Raw genomic sequence first — 15,434 nt, 5'->3', positions numbered from 1 at the left:
GGGTCTTGTTGGAGCCCTGGGCAACCAGGAGATGGCTGTGTGTGGCTGTGTGTGGCTGTACAGCTCCGTGGTATTGGACAATGACCTGTGCTGTAAATTTCCTTTCATTTTAGCATAGATAATATATACTACGTAGTATATATTATCTATGGTTCAAGCCAGGTCAGCATTGCCTAAATGTTACAATGGTTGTGAGAGATGTTCAAAATATTATGATGGTTGGTAATAAGAGTTGCAGGTGCTGAATCTGTAAGGATAATAGTGTTTAATGTAACCAATATTAAACTTGAAAATATTGATTTTCAATTCAACTCCATGCAGAATGTACCAAAGCTTCAGGTTAACAGATTTATTATTACCAGATAACATCACATACAATGCATCAATAGTTCTCTACCAATGTACATCAGTGGTAATAAACAAGACAGAAATAAGGAGCAATGCTGGTATTGCAGGCATAGCAGCTGTGAACATTAGGGGAAATTCTAATATTAGTGAGGTACTGTAACTATAAGAATTAATTGCACAGTATGCCCTGAAAATATGGTACAAATTAATGGCATCATTGTTCATTATATAGAATGGGTTGGACAGAAGCAGTATTGTTTCAAAGAACTGAACAATACTTTTACAATCAAAAACTTTTCATACATATTGCATGGGTCTTGTCCAAATCGTTTCCAATATGCAATAAATTTGACATCTTCATGCAATGCTTCCCAATTTCATATATTTATTAAAGATACAATGTTCAGTGACTTGAATAATTCCAGTGCCTTATACTACTATATGAATACTTGTAACAGTAATTTAACAAGTATAGTGAACATCTCTAATTGTACAGCAATCAGAAATGTTGGAAATGCTAAACTAAAGATGTTTCATATGGTAATGCACAACCGAGAATGTGTTGACATGTTTAGCTATACGTTTGTTGTTGGTTATCAGTATTTGCGTAATCAAGTATATTTAAGCTTTCTGAACTGCACATTTGTTAGTAACAGCAACATGGAATCAATGATTTACATTGAACCCTCCAGTTCACGAGTTATAACAGGGAGTGTCATTGTAACACATTGCAACTTCTGTAAAAACAGAGATATCAACTTTATGAAAGTTGAATCCAAAAGAGAAATATTTTGGCAGTTGACAAATCAGATGATCATAAGAAATACTAAAGTATGTTCTAATACACACAGCGACAACAGCAATAATTTAGTTTCAGTCACAAATACTATGATTGCCCTTAAGAATCTAGTATATGTGGGCAACAATGAAAACTACAACAGCCTCCTCAGGCTTCAGGAGAGAACATTTAGAATTCATTCTAAGTGCATTTTGTCCATTTCAGTTTTACACAGTCATATGATAGCAACTTGGACAATGCACAAAATTACAGTTATCAAATTATAGCAAGTGGAAATTTATATATGACAACCAGAAACATACCAGGTAATGATGAAACATTTGGTGACTGTACATGGCTTACTGGTACAGCTTTTCAAACAAACAAAGCTAAAGATGTATTTGTAAAAGTACTTAAAATATTTAAAAATACAGTGATAAACCAAACTACTACAGTTAGACCCATCCCTTTAAGTGTATGCAAATGCTCAAATAACATTAGCAATTGTTCTGTTGGTAATTTAGGTGAAATATTTCCAGGGCAGACGTTAGGAGTTAAACTAACAGTACCAAAATTTTGGTTAATACAAGAGAGGCACAAATCTACAACTCTTATTGTGAAAAACTCACAGAGTGATGAGTGTGCTGTTGTAGATACTTCCCAGTTGTCACAAACACACTTCAATCATGGCTGTCATCAATACAGTTACACTTTGTGGCCATCCAATCTTACTTCCAACATTTGTAAACTTTTTCTTGGTTTGGATAACATGCCAGAAATGTTCTATGTACAATTTAAAAGATGTCCAAAAGGTTTTACCTTAATAGAAGACAAGAAAGCATGTTCCTGTGATCCAACATTACAAAACAGCTCATTAATATCAATCACACCTTGTAACTTGGATGATGAAACTGTATCACGTCCTGCTAATAGTTGGATATCAGCTTATACCACAAATCATTCATATAAAGTATCTACAAATTGTCGATTTGACTATTGTTTACTTCACCAATTACACCTTAACTTGTCCACTCCTGACTCACAGTGTCAGTTTAACAGGTCTGGTGTGTTGTGTGGACAATGTCAACATGGTCTAAGTATTGTGTTTGGCTCATCATGTTGTAAACTCTCTTCCCCCGTTAAACATTGAATCTTCAGTTGCTTCTCTCAAACGTCAACTAAAATCAATATTTTATAATCACTTCTTAGAAAATTTTGATTCTTCTAACCCTTGTACATATCATTACTCATGTCCTTGCTGTAAATGTATGCATACACCGCACACACCCCTATATAATTAATTGTAATTACACCTACTTTTAGTTTTAAACTTTTTAGGCTACTAGCTATGCTAGTAGACCTTCAGTGTATTCCTAACTAATTTCCGTCTTTGTAATCATATCCCTATTTGTATCGTACACTGTAAAGCATTATAATAATAATAATAATAATAATAATAATAAACAGTATTCTAACATTTACTTATTCATCATCATACCAATAGCAATTATAGCTGGTATTATCCTAGTAACAATGCTTTTCATTTTCAACCTCACAGTTCTCAATGAGACCATCAACACACTCATGTTCTATGTGAACATAATAAACATTAACATGTTAACCTTACATCCAATATGTCAGCATGGAATATGCACAATAATTTTGTTGTTCAACCTTGACTTGGGTATTGAAACATGTTTCTACAATGGTATGGATTACTATGCTAAAATGTGGTTACAACTAGCCTTTCCTTCATATCTCATATTGATAACCATTTTACTTATTATAGGGAGTTGATATTCCAAGGGTGACAGCACGAAGAGCACTACCAGTACTTGCAACAATATTTCTGTTGTCATCTAAGGTATTGAGGACGGTGTGCATTGCTCTTGTTTGGTACTATAAAGTTACTCACCTTCCCGGTAACAAAGTTGAATATTTTTGGTCTGTGGACACCACTGTTCATTTATTTGGGATCAGATTCTTGATCATGTTTGTCGTTGTATTCTCTTCCTTACATTGTTACCATTCAATGCAGTACTGTTATTTCCAAGACTATTGTTGCACTTTAAATTTGTGAGTATATTCAAACCATTACTTGATACCTATATTAGGGTCCGCAACGTGAAATTTCGACCTCCGAGAATCAACTACCAAACCACCCACAAATGCTAGGCTAGGTACCACTTAGAAAATTCCAGATTGGCGTTATTTTTCATTAACGTCTTGTCGTGCAAATTGGCGAATATGCTTACAAATTACGAGATTTTTTTGCTATATCTTCAAGGAAATGTCTTTTAAAGCTATAATATGCGCTCTCAACCTTTCTTACTAACTGTACTCTAAACTAAAGCCATCAGTGGCTGCATTGTCTGGAGCAATTTCCAGCCGCAGCATCGCGAAAATGAAATTTCGGACTCGAAAAAAGTTTCGATGTCACTGGAGCACACAGTAGCGATGCAAAAGTAACCCTCCCAGGTCAAACTGGTTTGGCATGGGTCCAACTACTACCACACCAAATATCATCGAATTCCAAAATTGTTTGCCATCTGGCTGAGCTCGACGGCTGTCAAAAATTCGTCAAAAATGCCGATTTTATTCACTGACGGAAACTTTTGCTAGCCAGATGTGCTAGCTTACTTCTCAAAAGCTTGCTAGACCCATAGCCAAGTAGCTTTCATTCATAGGATTGGTCTGGCAGTTCTTCAAGCGACCTCAAAACCCTCCAAATGCCGATATCCACGAATTTTGCCGATGTTGACCAATTTACAATACGTTAAAGAAATTTTGCACACCCAACGTGATGCTTTGCCTCTCTAAAGTCGTGCTGCATCCTTGTTTAGTTATATTCGTCCATGGGTGGCAATGGCGGCTCTCTTATCGAGGCCAAAATCCATCAAAATGCCCATCTCACCATTTGTCATCAGTTTTAGGAAGTTTTACAAGTCAAACATGCTGGTTTGCCTCTCTACATCTTTACTGGACGATTCAATCACCTTCGTCTGTGTAGGCACTTTTCAACCTTCTACACCACTTACTGCTTATTTTGTTTCATTGATTCCACGAAAATCCCGCAGAAATATTACATAACGCAATTGGGGTTAGTCTAGTCTTTTGAATATCCACCCTTCGGAACTCTGCACGAATGGAAATTTCGACTGTGGTTTTGATAATCGGAATTTGCATTTCGGTAATCATTTGTATAAACCTGTAGAGTTCAATATTTAGAGCTAGACTAACTCCATTTGCGCTCTATTTCATTTCTGCTGGTTTCCCTGTCATTCTTGCGTGGAACCAATGAAACAAAATAGCTAAGCATTAACTGGTATTGATGGTTGCGCCCAATTGGCGTGCTCTGGCGTTTTCAAGAGACTGAAGAAAGCTGCCTACACAGACGAAGGTGATTGAATGGTCTAGCAAGGATTTAGAGAGGTAAACCAACATGTTTGACATGTAAACTTCCTAAAACTGATGACAAATGGTAAGGTGGGCATTTTGATGGATTTTGGCCTCGATTAGAGAGCCGCCAGTGCCACCCTATGGACGAATATAACTAAACAAGGATGCAGCGTGGCTTTAGAGAGGCAAAGCATCACGTTTGGTGTGCAAGATTTCTTTAACGCATTATAAATTGGTCAACATCGGCAAAATTCGTGGATATCGGCATTTGGAGGGTTTTGAGGAGCTGCCACACCAACCCAATGAATGAAAGCTACTGGCTATGGGTCTAGTAAGTTTTTGAGAAATAAGCTAGCACATCTGGCTAGCAAAAGTTCCCATCAGTGAATAAAATCGGCATTTTTGACGAATTTTTGACAGCTGTCGAGCTCAGCCAGATGGCAAACAATTTTGGAATTCGATGATATTTGGTGTGGTAGTAGTTGGACCCATGCCAGACCAGTTTGACCTGGGAGGGTTACTTTGGTATTGCTACTGTGTGCTCCAGTGGCATCGAAACTTTTTTCGAGTCCGAAATTTCATTTTCGCGATGCTGCGGCTGGAAATTACTCCAGACAATGCAGCCACTGATGGCTTTAGTTTAGAGTACAGTTAGTAAGAAAGGTTGAGAGCGCGTATTGTAGCTTTAAAAGACATTTCCTTGAAGATATAGCAAAAAATCTCGTAATTTGTAAGCATATTCGCCAATTTGCACGACAAGACGTTAATGAAAAATAACGCCAATCTGGCATTTTCTAAGTGGTACCTAGCCTAGCATTTGTGGGTGGTTTGGTAGTTGATTCTCGGAGGTCGAAATTTCACGTTGCGGACCCTACCTATATTGGTCCTTTCAAAGACAAATTTTCTTTCTGGACAGGGTTTCTGCTTTTAGTGAGAGTAATAGTACTTGGATTGTCAACATTATATGGAGATAGGGATGCGTCTATTATGCCGGAATAATTTCGGGAATAATAGGTAGTGGAAAGAATTGGGGAATATTCCGGAATAATCGGATGATTTCTAGGAATAATTAGTACAAAGTTATAAGTTTTTCTTGTAGTGTGGCCCAAAAATCTTTTGTATACAACACTGAAATATTGCAAGCATAAAAACGGTTGAAAAGATCGAGATACTCTAATAGAGCAGTCACTTACTCTTATAAGAGCAATCACTTACTCTAATAGAGCAGTCACCTTCCAGTCCATAGTTCTAATATAGTAGTCACTTATGTAAAACTAACTAATATACTTGCTTTTGCACAAAATCCAGGAATAATTTCTGGAATAATAGGTCAATTTAAAAACAATTGCCAGAAAGAATAATTGGAAGATTTAAAAGCATGATAGACTCCTGCCTATATGGAGATGGCAGCCTCTTGTCAATTGGCATTCTAATGGGAGGGTTGCTGTGTATACAAGGATCCACACACCTTTCAAAAATGAGATAAAGAATATTCAAGAGTTACTGCTGTTGTTCATCCTAATGGTAATTCACGTAGCACCTTTGTACAAGCACGACTCATTAGGTTTAACAATTTCTCAAGTACTGCTCACAATTGGTGTGGTGTACCTGATTGTGGCACTTACAGTTCACTGTATAATGTTCAGATGTAAAACCATCATATACTGCTATATCGGATCAATATATCAGATACATTGATCAATTTATCAGATGGGATGGTGTTGCATGTGTACGTTTTCATACTCAGTGATAAGTGTGAGGGATTCCCTAAGTGTTACATGCAGTGACTGTTCTATTAGAGTATTTGACTGGCTGCTCTATAGATAATAATGTCAGAATTTGACAATTAAATGTACAATATATTACTTGGTGATACTCATACACAATCATGGTATGCCTGACATTTATTATAAATATGCACAGGCTTTTTTAAAATAATGTAGATAACTGATTGTATGAACTTATTTCTACAGCTGAATTAATAGTGCAAGCCTAGGCCTGTAGGCCAGGGGAACCCCATCTTGAAAAAGACCCACAGCTTCAGTGAAAAGGTCCACAATTTAAAGCCCAGGCCAAAACTTCAGTAGCAAAAGGCCAACCTAAAGTTTTGTATTGCTATAAAACTGAAATATCTGTCATTAATTCAGTCAAAAATTGTCCTGGAGGGCATACCCCAGACCCTTATAGCATATAAACAATTCTGCATCACACCATCTGATGCAAAAAGGTCCACTTTTATCTAAAGAGCCTAAAGTATGGCTACAGCTGTGATTTTAAAGATTATTGAAATTGGTTTGTTAATTCAGTGAAAACTGAATCACTGTACAGTAAGTGGCCCATGGCACTATCCAGTGCCTTGTATTGAAGATTAATTCCAATAACCTTATTTATCAAACTACCACAGGATTTGTTGATATACCACATAACCATCTCATCACCGCTGGCACAGAACCAGTGAATACTTAATTATGACCCTGTATGTCAATTTAGCAAAGCACATCTTCAGATGACTTGGCTATTGCATGCAATACAAATACAATCACACACAATTTTCACACTGTACACACTGTATTGTATACTCAGATGTTTCACTCACGGTTATCACAATTAAAATTAACTGGTCAGAATCTTTTCTAGCTTGACCCATGTTGTCATGCACCACGGTACAGTAGTGCATGGAGCAAGTGCCAAAAGCAGTATAAAAATTTCCTTCTAGAATGTCAGTATCCTGGCCCAGACCCTTATTGAACAGAATCACACAAACAGATACATGCCCACTGTGTGCTAAATATTTCCCACCATAACTACTCTACTACCTCTGAAAGAAATGTTTAGTAAAAGGTAAGACAGACTGTAATGCAATAGCCTTTAACTCAGTAATTCATGTGTACTACAAATCAACTTTCCATTGTTCAGCACTACAATACATGATCAAAAGCAGGTGTTAACTACCATTTGTAGGATAGAATTATATTGAAAATGTGACACAGATGAATGTAGACTAGATGTTGTTTAGTCACAATAAGTGTACCATCATACTTTCATATACTGTACACTAAGAGTATAGACCTATTATACCATCCCAGTAACGTCTGTAGTAGAGTGGCTTAAAGGTAGATTGGGTAAGAATAGTGCGCTCCAATTACTAGAGCTTTACAGTGATCAGCATTGAAGGTCTGACAGCAATTTAGAATAGCAGATCACCAACAAAAATTAGGTAGAGTACATTCCATAAATAAAGCTTTGTACTGCATTGTTTTTACAGTAATCTGCATCAAGACACAAGGTAGTGTGTCGTGCGGCCCAAGAAGCCGGCGCGCCACACCGTGAGTATATTAACAGGAAGAAAAAAAACGCAATTTTCACACCTTTGTAGCTCTGTGATCCCTTATCCGATTGGAACCAAATTTGCTAGAGACGTGCCGGCCAGTGAGGGGAGTCTACATACCAAATTTAAAGAAAATCGCTCCATCCGTTTCCGAGATACGAGCGAACAAAATTTCGTTTTAATTTCTTCGTTTTTTTTCTTCTTCATCTTCTTCATTTCGATCTTTTCGCAAAATCCGCCATAAAACACGAATTCGTGCTCGGATCGGGCTGAAATTTCGCACAATTAAAGGGCTCGTTAAGGCGGATCCCAGTGCTAACCTTGGTAGGAATCCGATGAACATTCACGGAGTTATGACCGATTATTTGCGTAAAATAAGGTCGAAGGTCTGTCACGCCTACAGGGTAAACCCCTTGGAGGAATCAGTTGAAAATTGATATGTAGATGGAACAACCATCTTAGGAGTGCCTTTTTGTGGTTTGAAAGGAATCGGGATAAAGACCATGGAGATATGACACAAAATCCAACCTGTGTCAAAATTACGCGATCGATTTTTATGAATAAAAAACTATTAGTTTTCGTGTCTACCAGGCAAACCGCTTAGAGCAACGAGCTGAAAATCAGTATGTATTCGGAATAATCATCATAAAAAGTCCTTGCAGTAGTACAGAAGAATCGGATTACAAACCACTGAGTTATGATTCAAAAGGCAACTACGTGTAGCAAATGCAAGATCGAGATACTCTAATAGAACAGTCACCCTAATAAAGCATTCAGCTGCGTTTATAATTTACTCAATTATATTACATTGCAAGTTATTCTGTAGGAAATTCAGCTACAAACAAGTCACCCTGTAGTCAGATCAGCTAGAAGAAGGTACCTAATAGAGAGCTCAGCTACAAAGAAACCATCATGTAGAGAGTTCAGCTCAAAAAATTACCCTGTAGGGAATTCAGCTACAAACAAATTGCCCTGTAGAGAGATCAGCTAGAAGAAGTTACCTTGCAGAGAGTTCAGTTACAACGAAACCATCATGTAGAGAGTTCAACTGCAAACAATCACCCAGTAGAAAGTTCCGCTATATATATGAACAGATCACCCTGTAGAGAGTTCAGTTAGAAACAAGTCATCCTGTAGAGAGATCAGCTAGAAGAAGTCACCTTGTAGAGAGTTCAGTTAGAAGAAGTTACATTGTAGAGAGTTCAGCTACAAAGAAACCACCACGTAAGAGAGTTCAGCTGCAAACAAATCACCTGTAGAGAGTTCAGCTAGAAAGAAGTCACCCTGTAGAGAGATCAGCTAGAAACAAGTCACCCTGTAGAGAGTTCAGTTAGAAGAAGTTACATTGTAGAGAGTTCAGCTACAAAGAAACTACCATGTAGCTAGAGAGCTCAGCTGCAAACAAATCGCTCTGTAGAGAACTCAGCTACAAACAAATCGCCCTGTAGAAAGATCAGCTAGAAGAAGTTACCTTGTAGAGAGTTCAGCTACAAACAAATCACCCTGTAGAGAGTTTAGCTACAAACAAGTCATCCGGTAGAGAGATCAGCTAGAAGGATCACCTTGTAGAGAGTTCAGCTACAAACAAATCACCCTGCTTCATCTTTTCTTCTTCCTGTAGTAAAGAAAAAAATGATAGGTTAAAAGCCCTAAAAGCCAGCCATAGGCCGGCTTGGGGTATACAAATACAAAAAGTAGTGAAATCTAATCCAAAACAACCAAGCTGTAAAAAAAGAGTGCGGCCCTCAGAAAGGCTATGGTGAAAAAAAAAGCGAAATCCAAGTGGCAGCCAAGAAATGGCTGTGATGGTAGGTTAATGGTTACATTTTAATAACAACAATTCAGGTGAATTTGGTGCCAAGAACAAGCGGCACAAAATTTACCTGAATTGTCGTTATTAAAATGTAACCATTAACCTACCATCACAGCCATTTCTTGGCCGCCACCTTGGATTTCACATCTTTTTTCACCATGGCCTTTTTGGGGGCCGCACCTTTTTTTACAGCTTGGCTGTTTTTGATTAGATATCACTTCTTTTTGTATTTGTATACTGCAAAGCCGGCCTATGGCTGGCTTTGGGGCTTTTTTAACCCATGTGTTTTTTTTCTTTACTACAGGAAGAAGTAAAGAACTTCAAGAAGAATTTTAGTACTTCAATTATTTTTGATTTTATTAGTAATTATACAAATAATATACATATATTTATTACATGCCCATTATGCCCCACAGGATATTTTTTTGCAGCTGATCTCTCTACTGGGTGACTTGAAATGTAGCTGAACTATATACAGGATGGTTTCTTTGTAGCTGAACTCTCTACAAGGTAACCTCTTCTAGCTGGTCTCTCTAGCTGAACTCTCTACAGGTGATTTGTTTGCAGCTAAACTCTCTACATGGTGGTGTCTTTGTAGCCGAACTTTCTACATGATGGTTTCTTTGTAGCTGAACTCTTTATAAGGTGACTTCGTCTAGCTGAACTCTCTACAGGGTGATTTTTTTTGTAGCTGAACTCTCTGCAGGGTGATTTGTTTGCAGCTGAACTGTCTACATGATGGTTTCTTTGTAGCTGAACTCTCTATAAGGTGACTTCGTCCAGCTGATCTCTCTACGGGGTGATTTGTTTCTAGCTGAACTCTCTACAGGTGATTTGTTTGCAGCTAAACTCTCTACATGGTGGTTTCTTTGTAGCTGAACTCCCTAAATGATGGTTTCTTTGTAGCTGAACTCTCTACAAGGTAACTTCTTCTCTACAGGGTGATTTGTTGTAGTTGAATTCTCTACAAGGTGGTTTGTATGAAGCTGAACTCTCTACATGGCGGTTTCTTTGTAGCTGAACTCTCTACAGAGTGATTTGTTTGCAGCTGAACTCTCTACATGATGGTTTCTTTGTAACTGAACTATCTACAAGGTAACTTCTTCTAGCTGATCTCTATACAGGGTGATTTATTTGTAGTTGAATTCTGTACAGGTGGTTTCTTTGTAGCTGAACTCTGTACATGATAGTTTCTTTGTAGCTGAACTCTTTACAAGGTGACTTCTTCTAGCTGAACTCTCTACGGGGTAATTTCTTTGTAGCTGAACTCTCTATATGATGGTTTCTTTGTAACTGAACTCTCTATAAGGTAACTTCTTCTAGCTGATCTTTCTACTGGGTGATTTGTTTGCAGCTGAATTCTCTACATGGTGGTTTCTTTGTTGCTGAACTCTCTACAAGGTGAATTCTTCTACCTGATCTCTCTACAGGGTAATTTGTTTGTAACTGAACTCTGTACAAGTGCATTTTTGTGGGTGATCTCACTGCAGGTTGATTTGTTTGTAGCTGAACTCACTAAAGGGTGATTTTGCTTGTAACTGAACTCCTTGCATTGTATCTAGTTTCTAGCTGATCTCTCTACAGGGTGATTTGTTTGTAGCTGATCTCTCTACAAGTTGATTTGTGTGTAGCTGATCTCTTTGCAGGTTGATTAATTTGCAGCTGATCTCTCTACAAGGTAATTTGTTTGTAGCTGAACTGTCTATAAAGTGATTTATTTGTAGCTGATCTCTCTGCAGGTTGATTTGTTTTAGCTGAACTCTCTACAGGGTGATTTACTTGTAGCTGAACTCCTTACATTGTGTCTAGTTTCTAGCTGATCTCTCTACAGGGTGATTTGTTTGTAGCTGATCTCTCTACAAGTTGATTTGTGTGTAGCTGATCTTTCTACAGGTTGATTTGTTTGTAGCCGATCTCTCTACAGGGTAATTTGTTTGTAGCTGAACTCTGTACAAGGTGCTTTTTTGTAGGTGATCCCACTGCGGGTTGATTTGTTTGTAGCTGAACTCACTAAAGGGTGATTTGCTTGTAGCTGAACTCCTTACATTGTGTCTAGTTTCTAGCTGATCTCTCTACAGGGTGATTTGTTTGTAGCTGAACTCTCTATAAGGTGATTTGTTTGCAGCTGAACTCTCTACATGGTGGTTTCTTTGTTGCTGAACTCTCTACAGGGTGTTTTGCTTGTAGCTGAACTCTCTACAGGGTGATTTGTTTCTAGCTTATCTCTCTACAGGTTGATTTGTGTGTAACTGATCTCTCTACAAGCTGATTTGTTTGTAGCTGAATTCTCTGCAAAGTGTTTTGTTTGTAGCTGACCTCTCTTCAGGGTGATTTGTTTCTAGCTAATCTCTCTACAGGGTGATTTTTTTGTAGCTGACCTCTCTTCAAGGTGATTTGTTTCTAGCTGATCTCTCTACAGGGTAATTTTTTGTAGCTGACCTCTTTTCAGGGTGATTTGTTTCTAGCTGATTGCTCTGCAGGTTGATTTGCTTGTAGATGAACTCTCTACAGGGTAACTTGCTTATAGCTGAACTCCTTACTTTGTGTCTAGTTTGTAGCTGATCTCTCTACAGGGTGATTTGAACTCCTTACATTGTGTGTAGTTTCTAGCTGATCTCTCTACAGGGTGATTTGTTTGTAGCTGATCTATATACAAGTTGATTTGTGTGTAGCTGATCTCTCTGCAGGGTGATTTGTTTGTAGCCGATCTCTCTACAAGGTAATTTGTTTGTAGCTGAACTATCTATAAGGTGATTTGTATGTAGCTAATCTCTCTGCAGATTGATTTGTTTTAGCTGAACTCTGATTTGTTTTTAGCTTATCTCTGTACAGGTTGATTTGTGTGTAACTGATCTCTCTACAAGCTGATTTGTTTGTAGCTGATCGCTCTGCAGGTTGATTTGTTTCTAGATGATCTCTCTACAGGTTGATTTGTTTGTTGCTGATCACTCTAAAGGTTGATTTGTTTGTAGCTGAACTCTCTGCAAAATGTTTTGTTTGTAGTTGATCTCTCTACAAGGTGATTTTTTGTAGCTGACCTCTCTTCAGGGTGATTTGTTTCTAGCTGATATCTCTACAGGGTGATTTTTTGTAGCTGACCTCTCTTCAGGGTAATTTGTTTCTAGCTGATCGCTCTACAGGTTGGTTTGTTTGTAGCTGAACTCTCTACAGGGTGATTTGCTTGTAGCTGAACTCCTTACATTGTGTCTAGTTTCTAGCTGATCTCTCTACAGGGTGATTTGTCTATAAGGTGATTTGTTTGTAGCTGATCTCTCTGCAGGTTGATTTGTTTTAGCTGAACTCTCTACAGCATAGGCGGTGGAAAGGGGGGGGCTAGGGGGCTAAAGCCCCCCTAGGTCTGCTGAGGGGGGGCTTAGCCCCCCCTCAGAATGATATCACACCTAAATTATCTTTCTTGGAATGGGGCTGAAAACCGTGATAAAGATCGAGATACTCTAATAGAGCAGTCACTCTAATAAAGTAGTCAGTGTTTAGCGAGCTATGTAAGGATTTTTATGTAGTTTATCACCTAGAAATGGTAGCTGGAGAGGTGGAAAACTCTTGTGAGTTGGTTGTGACCTTTTTTTTTTTTTTTTTTTTGGTCTCACCTTACCAAACTATAGAAATAAGTGTGGGTCAGCTCAGCGGAGCCCCCCCCTCATATCAACTACTTCCTCCGCCGCTGCTCTACAGGATGATTTGTTTGTAGCTGAACTCCTTACATTGTGTCTAGTTTCTAGCTGATCTCCCTACAGGGTGATTTGTTTGTAGCTGATCTCTCTACAAGTTGATTTGTGTGTAGCTGATCTCTCTGCAGGTTGATTTGTTTGTAGCCGATCTCTCTACAGGCAATCTGTTTGTAGCTGAACTCTCTATAAGGTGATTTGTTTGTAGCTGATCTCTCTGCAGGTTGATTTGTTTTAGCTGAACTCTCTACAGGGTGATTACTTGTAGCTGAACTCCTTACATTGTGTCTAGTTTATAGCTGATGTCTCTACAGGGTGATTTTTTGTAGCTGAACTCTCTACAGGGTGATTTGTTTCTAGCTTATCTCTCTACAGGTAGATTTGTGTTGATTTGTTCATTGCTGATCGCTCTAAAGGTTGATTTGTTGCAGCTGAATACCCTGCAAAGTGTTTTGTTTGTAGCTGATCACTCTAAAGGGTAATTTGTTTGTAGCTGAACTCTCTCCACAGTGACTTGTGTGTAGCTGAATTCTGTGTAACTGAATTCTCTAGAGAGTGACTTAATTGTAGCTGAATTCTCTACACAGTGCATGACTTGTTTATAGCTGAACTTTCTTCAGTGTGACTTGTAATGTTCTGAATCTCTATAGTGATATATTTGCTTAACTCTCCACATGGTGACTGTCTTCTTGTTGAACATTAACTGTTTGCAGCTGAACTCCCTACAGAATAACTAGTGATGTAATAAAATTCTATAATGGAATAAATAAATTAGCCGAATGCTCTATTAGGGTGACTGTTCTATTAGAGTATCTCGATCTCGCATTTGCTACACGGAGTTGGCTTTCGAATCATAACTCAGTGGTTTGTTATCCGATTCTTCTGTACTACTGCAAGGACTTTCTATGAAGATTATTCCAGCTATACACCGATTTTCAGCTCATTGCTCTAAGCGGTTTGCCTAGTAGGCGTGAAAACTAATACTTTTTTATTCATAAAAATCGATCGCGTAATTGTGACACAGGTTGGGTTTTGTGTCATATCTCCGTGGTCTTTATCTCGATTCCTTTCAAACCACCAAAAGGCACTCCTACGATGGTTACTCCATCTACATAGCAATTTTCAACTCATTCCATGAAGCGGTTTACCCTGTAGGCGTGACAACAAATCGATCTTGTTTTACGTGAATAATCGGTCATAACTCCTGAACCATTCATCGGATTTGTACCAAATTTGATGCTAGGATTCGCCTTTGGACTCCCTTTCTGTGTGCCAAATTTTAAGGCGATCGGAGTACGCATTTGCGTGTTATAGCAATTTTTGCAAGTGTGCGAAAAGACGAAGAAGAAGAAGAAAAAAAAAACGAAGAAAAAAAACGAAACTGTGGCAGCTCGTATCTCGGAAATGGCTTGAGCGATTTCCTTCAAATTTGGAATGTAGACTCCCTTGGCTGGCGGGCAACTGTGTAGCAAATTTGGTTCCAATCAGATAAGTGATCACCGAGATACAGAGGTGTGAAAATGACGTTTTCGTTCTTCCTGTCAATATACTCACGGGTGTGGCGCGCCGGCTTCTTGGGCCGCACGACACACTACCGTGTGTCTTGATTATTCGTACCTGAAGTGTTGTTTTAGTAAGGACTTTTAGTTTTAGTTTTAGTTATAGTCATAGTTATTTTCATCAATAATTTTAGTTTTAGTTATAGTAATTTTTCTTAATTCATTTTAGTTGTTGATTTAGTTATAGTTATACATATTCTCTTTGTTACTTTAGTTTTAGTTTTAGTTTAAAATATGAAAATCTTTTAGTTATAATTTTACTATTTTAGTAAAATCTATAAAAGCCTTTTAGTTTTAGTTATAGTTTTAGTTACATATCTTTCCAAATTCTTTTTAGTTTTAGATTTAGTTTTGGTAAATTATTCTGTTGCATTTTAGTTATAGATTTTGTTTTAGATTTGCTTTTTTTTAGATTTACTTTAGATTTACTTTAGATTTACTTTTTTTTAGATTTACTTTTTTTAGATTTGCTTTTTTTTAGTTATAGATTTGCTTTTTTTTAAGTTAACTAATGTAATTATAT

At 37.8% G+C, this 15,434-nt stretch overlaps 1 protein-coding gene across 2 annotated transcripts in view; it reads right to left on the bottom strand.

The window, feature by feature from the left end:
- The window catches only part of LOC136265242 (NACHT, LRR and PYD domains-containing protein 3-like), a 151,479-nt gene that overhangs the window by 43,699 nt on the left and 92,346 nt on the right, over positions 1–15,434 (bottom strand). The gene's annotated exons all lie outside the window — the stretch shown is intronic.

This window comes from Dysidea avara, chromosome 1, assembly GCF_963678975.1.
Source record: "Dysidea avara chromosome 1, odDysAvar1.4, whole genome shotgun sequence".
Classification (NCBI taxonomy): domain Eukaryota; kingdom Metazoa; phylum Porifera; class Demospongiae; order Dictyoceratida; family Dysideidae; genus Dysidea; species Dysidea avara.
Note: the sequence above shows the minus strand (reverse complement) of the source record. Positions and strands in the feature narration are given on the sequence as shown.